Raw genomic sequence first — 6,241 nt, 5'->3', positions numbered from 1 at the left:
TCCTGCATCCTGCTAGGTATTCCACGAGGAGTTTTAGTTAGGTCTCTATTTTTATTTTGACTGAATCTCTCACTACTTCTGGGCACTGTTTCTGGAGTTTAACAAATGGAATAGAATTTGATTGCTGCCCTCAGCAGACATCCCACAAAGTGCTGAATAGGAAATCTCAGCAATCACAAACCACCTGGTTCCTGCAAAGAAGCAAACTGATAAAGTAACACCATAAAATCTGCTTCTCTGTATGTCTCATTTCTGAAAAAGAATACAAACATTATGCAGACTTCCAACTTAGCTGCCATTTAAGATATTTTGCAGTATTCCTCTGTGAGTAAAATACGTTTATCAAGTTTACACATACCACATTGGTGCCACCAGAATATAAAAAAAAAAAATGAAAGCCCTAAAATAGCATCAGGTTTCTTCCGTGCTACACACCACAGGTATTCAACAGAAACCTATTCAGACCTAACCAGCCACGTTCCTACCTGTCTCCATGTTTTGCAGTTAGAAAACTCACTTAAATGTTGTATCAGAATGAAGCTGAGGAAGGCATTACATACAAACAAAATATAAGTCTGTGGGAGCTGAACAAGACATTGATGTTGAAGCCCAGAACAGCTGTTGCTAGGAATTATAGTAATTGAGTGCTAGTATTTACTCCATATCCGATAGAGGCAAAAATCCTTCTTCTAACTGAAAGAAATCAAAGGGATCATAAACATTATGTGACCCAAGTCCAGTTTCTGCCTTTTCTAGTATAGATGCGTGCTTAGCATGCATTCTCTAGATCACTGGTGCGCTTTCAAATACACTACAAGGGACATGAAGACAAAGCACATCTTTAGCCAGATGAGGCGAGAGGTCAGGACCATAAATCACCATCAGGAGCCGATATCTGAATTTACACTGTATACAATGATAAGAAATAAGTTAGGTAACTATATTTCTGCTGTACATAGAATTTGAGAGAAGGAATACAAATGTGGGCGACACTTGTCTCCAAAACCTCCAGCTATTTTAACAGTAGAAACAGGTTGGAAGACCCCTATGCTTCCCTCTGACAGGAAAAAAAAAGTAAAAGCCCACAGAACCATCAGCCTCATTTGTAAAACAAAACAAAACCAGGTAGAGTGCTTTGGTTTCTGGCTCCCTCCAAAGCCCTATTTCTTTACTGTTTCTTATTCGCTACTTCGACTAAACCAAGCTCTAGCACTGTAAACCTGAATGCAGGGACGAGTGAAACTACCACATCTGTTTTCTTCAATAAAGTTCACAACTCCAGCAACCTGGGTACTTTCTTCTTCTCACAGGTACTACTGGATTCTTTTGCTTTTAAATCCAAATATTGGCATTCTTGTCATACTTTCAAATGAATGCATACTTCCAAGTGAAGACTCCATTAACCTCCTCATGCTCAACAAAGATGAAGAAGGAAATGCATTAAGGCACACACTTCACCTTCTCATAGATCAACCCCAGAGGTTCACAGTAAAAAGCAGCAAAAATGACACACAGAAATCTACCGACACTTGTCACCACAGACTGCTTGAAAAATTTTCAGCAACTATTACTCCATCCATCTTCAACCTACAACAGAATATGACCAACCATAATTCAGGGTTCTTGCTGTCCCCAGGAGCAAGTGTAATACAGCTTAGAAAGCAAGCAACACTAGAAAGGTGATGCCAGCTGGGGGCAGGGAGGAAACACCACCACACCTTAAACACATCTTTCTGGAGGTGGAGGGAGATGATCTTATATGTAGTGATCTAAATTACTAATATCTCTGCTTTATGACTATTTAAGAAAGCACAATTCAGGGCACAAAATTCTGCACAGATGATGTCCTGTCTCCAAGCTCCAGAAATCTATGTAAGAACAGATAGGCACTGTAACCAGACGAAACCTCTACTTCTCAGGCATAATGACAGACATGCTGTTTGAGCAGGCAATCCCAATTATAACCAGGCTAAAACAATGTGAATCCTTCAGCTTATGTTCCCAACAACAAATGGGGGGGGAGGGGGGGGGGGGTGAAAAAAAAGAAGGAAGATCCCACTCTGTGAGACCAAGTGCCAAGTCCCATGCCAGACGCCTTCACACTCAACAGCAAAGGGGAGGACCCTCACAAAAAGGGTTATAATGACAGATCATTACAGCTACCTCACTAGATACAGCTCATAAATGTTGCTCCTTTCCACTGAAGTCATCCAAGAGCTAAAAGCAATCAAACTACAGAACCCTTGACAGATGATATCTCGGGCACCATGTGCTCCTACAGCTTTCAGACAATAGTCCCTTCTCACCTGAAAAATCCTAGTTTTTAATGGCTTGCATTTCAGCCAGATTCTTCTCAACATAGCAAAGCACTGAGAAGATATACATGCAAAGTGCCAACCAGATACAACAAAAGAAGACAACACCCTAGAGAAACTCCTTGAGCTGCAGCTGCATCCACGTCTCCTCCAGAAGCATCCTATACACAGAGAGGCAGAACACCAACAATTTGGCACTAGGTAGAATTTGAAAGCAAGGGAAGTTTAACACCAACAACTTAGGTTTTTTTAAAGCAAGACAATGAAAGTAAAGAAAATAAATCCAGTCTCATTTACAGCAGGCAAGCTCTTTCAGAGAGCCCAATCTTGCTTCAGTACCGCAGTCATTTGGAAGACTCAGGAAAACTTAATGCAATCCCTCATTTCTATGCCACTGCAAAGAAGTACTCCATAAACTGTGCTTTTTATGTTAAGTCAAGGCCAAAATTAGACTGAAAAAGGAACAAGAAAATTGTCATACACGCTTGATGTTACTTCGCTCTTTAATTACTTCCTAATTAAATTTGCATGCTTTGATAATATCTACTATTATAAATTGATGCTCCAAATGGAAATAAATGCTAATTCCCCCTCCAAATGAACCATCAAAACCATGTACATTTAAATAGATTAGCAAAATTTATTTCAAGTTGTCTTCAGAATATTCTCATCGACTGTACTCAATCCTTAATTTATGAAAGTCTTTGCCAAGGATACATTAATCCACAATCACCCATAACCAGTCTTCTGCTCTTAACAGCGAAGGAACACGCTTCTTGTAGAAATAAATTGCAATCTGTCAGCGGTAAACTCAAGATGCTCCCTACATAGATACACTGAACTGACTTGCAGGTCACCTGTGACACAAAATTTCATTAATTAAACCAGTTGATAACAAGCATTATCTTTTTACACAGAAGTTTTCAAATTAAGTAATTGAGTCAATGTTACAACACTGTGATTCCTATGACAGAAGTACTGGATGTGGTTTACATGTAAGTACAGAATGATATAGGCTGGAAGGCATCTATGAAGGCCACACAGCCTAACCTTGGCTCAGCACAGGGTCAGCTTAGATCAGGTTGCTCAGAGGCCTAGGTGAGTTCTGAGCATCTCCAAGGGTGGAAATCCCATCACCTCTTTGAGAAACCAACTTCAGTGTTTGACTACCTTCATGGTGTAAATTGTTATCCTAGTTGTAATTTCCCTTGTTGCTGCTTGTGTCCAGTGCTTCTCATCTCATCCCTGTGCATCTCCAAGAGGATAAGGGTGGTCAGGCTTTCTACAGTGGTTATCTCTTCTAAAATAAAGATCAGTGACTATTTACATACTTTGTAAGTTGATAAAATATCAAAAGACAGGGCCCTTATCAGATCAGTCAAATATACATTCAAATAGCGAGTCCATATTGTTTAAATAAGCTATTATTTTATTTATGAAATAATAAAATAAACCTTCATGAACACACAGAACATTTTGTTTCATCAAATCTGAAACAAAACCTAGAGTAATAGAGAGGGGTTCTCTGTTTATTTCAGGAAGCTAATGCCTTGCTAATCCTTTAGCTCTCCACAGGAATGAATAAAACCCTCTGGATACAGAGACAAACCCTGATTATCTAAATCACTGGTATCTAAAATTCTGAAATCCAAAGGTCAGATACCTCCCTGGAGGACAGATGCTCTGGCACTCCTCAGAACGGATCAGCTACTTTGATGAAATTCGGAGGCTTGCAACACAATTTTAAGTACCATGTTCAATTGCCTCTGTAGTGGGGGGACAGTTACTTGTTTCATTAACAAAAAGAAGCGTGCAAATTGTTCCAAATAATACACTCAAAAGTAAATAAAGATTTTTCCCTCTTAATTAGTGTCTGTCTACATGCTAGCTTGCTCAATATAGCTATACTCATTGATGTTATGTTGCATAATGCAATCAATATATCACTATGCCATCGCTGTCATTAATTCTAAGCTCATATACATTTTTATTTACTTCAATCACAAAGTTACAATTTTCTAACAAGAACTGAAGGCTGATCTGTATTAAAAGGTGCCACAGGGTATTGGCAAACCAAAGACAAAGCCAGGCTTTTCACAGCACTGCATAGTGGGAAGACGAGAGACAACAGGCATAAATCAATACAAGAGGGGTTCAGACTGTGTACAAAGAGAAGCTTTTTTCCCCCTACTGAGGACAGAGAGGCACCAGAATGGGGCCCAGAGGCTGTGCTGTCTCCAGCCTTGGAGCTTTTCAAGACACAACAGGATCAAGCCCAGTGCAACTTGGTCCTATTTCACAGCCGGTCCAGCTGTGAGCAGGAGACTGGACAACAGGCCTGCTGAGGTTTCTTCCAACCTGAGAGATCTTAGGAGGTTCTTTTCCCCACTGTCATGTATACAGTAAATCTTAATCCCAGCATCCCATTCTAACATTTGATGTGCAAAGTCAGTTGACTTACTGCTCTATTTTCCCAAATCTCTCAGCTGTATGGATTCTTTTGACTCTGACCAACAGCCTGCAGCTTCCTGCCTATTCTGCTAGTTTACAACAGAGAAAGTAACCTTTTCACCAGCGGACATAGTTTTCTCTCCGGGCATTTGCTTGAAGGCCAGAGTAACAGTCGTTAGGTCTGCAGTAAACGACAAACAGGAGGAAAAGAACAGAAAGCAGACATACTATGGAACATGTTTGGCAGAGGACAGGCCCTCCCAAGCATACAGACCTCCTGACTAGCAGAATCTTTTGTATTTGACTTGCATCCAGCCCTAGAAGATCCAAGCAGGTTCCTCAAGAGCTGTTCCAGCCCCCATGTCCTGCAGCACAAGTCCTGTGACAAGTTTTTCTCCAGCACCGCCAGTGTGGGGGCAATACTTTGACCTGTGCTAACAACCCTTCCTTAACAAGGATCACAGAGAATCACAGCATGGCAACATTTTGGTGGTCCTACCTGGAGTCAAGTCGAGTCCAGGTACTGCCCAAAAGCAACTGTCCTGGTGAGCTGACAACAGCACAGCTACTTAGGTGGTGCTGTACTTCAGGTAACATTTTCGTTAGGGCAAGAGCTGGCCTTGCATCAAGTTAGCTCTTGCATCTGTGAATCTGTTTTTTGTCCATCTGCAACATGGAGAAATCGCCTCACAGATAACGGAGAAGTAGCTCTGGTTCCTGGCCAGCAGCTCTAGCCGACAGACATCTTCCCAACATCATCCTCACCCAAAAGCCTACAACAAGGCTTCACAATACACACAGCACCAAGCCACTTGCTCAGGGTGTGTCGAGTGAAAGAAAAAGTAGGGCAGCAGGCAAAGAGGAAGCAGCCCTCCAGGTAACTGGCCAGCCAGGCTGCACACACTTCCCACCAGTCCTGCCCTAGGCTGAGCACACTGGTTTTAGGTTGCATCTTACACAGCTGGTGTCCAGGTATTCCCAGGGATCAGAAGAAATAGGTTTGCAGAGGAGGTTTCATTTCTGGGTTGCTGGCTACCTATTTCTGTTCTACAAGAACTCTTTTCTGGTCAGTGACCTTGGACTTGAAGTACATGTATTCCAATAAATTGTTTCTTCTCTGCTATAAATGTTACTGTTCTCAGGTCTCTGGGTCACACCCCTTCTTGCTAGAGAATTTTGCCAGCTCAGAGTTAAGGCAATAAGCAGCCTGACCACCAGAAGTACAGATCAGTATATATTTACATGTTTATGTATATCCTGAAGATTCTGTTCAACATCGCATCTGAACAAGTCAAAGGTGATGATATACATAAATCCTAACAATAAAGGTTTACTTATTCTATCACACACTACACCAGGAATCTTCAGCTCACAAGCTCTGTTTCCAAAGCACACGCACAGCAATAAAAAAATTTCTGTAGCTGTTGTGAAGCTAGCCATCTCACCGCAACTTGCCTCGAACCCCTGCCTGTAAC

The sequence above is a fragment of the Egretta garzetta genome, unplaced genomic scaffold, assembly GCF_000687185.1.
Source record: "Egretta garzetta isolate BGI_Z169 unplaced genomic scaffold, ASM68718v1 scaffold615, whole genome shotgun sequence".
NCBI lineage: Eukaryota > Metazoa > Chordata > Aves > Pelecaniformes > Ardeidae > Egretta > Egretta garzetta.
This window is presented reverse-complemented; position numbering follows the sequence as displayed.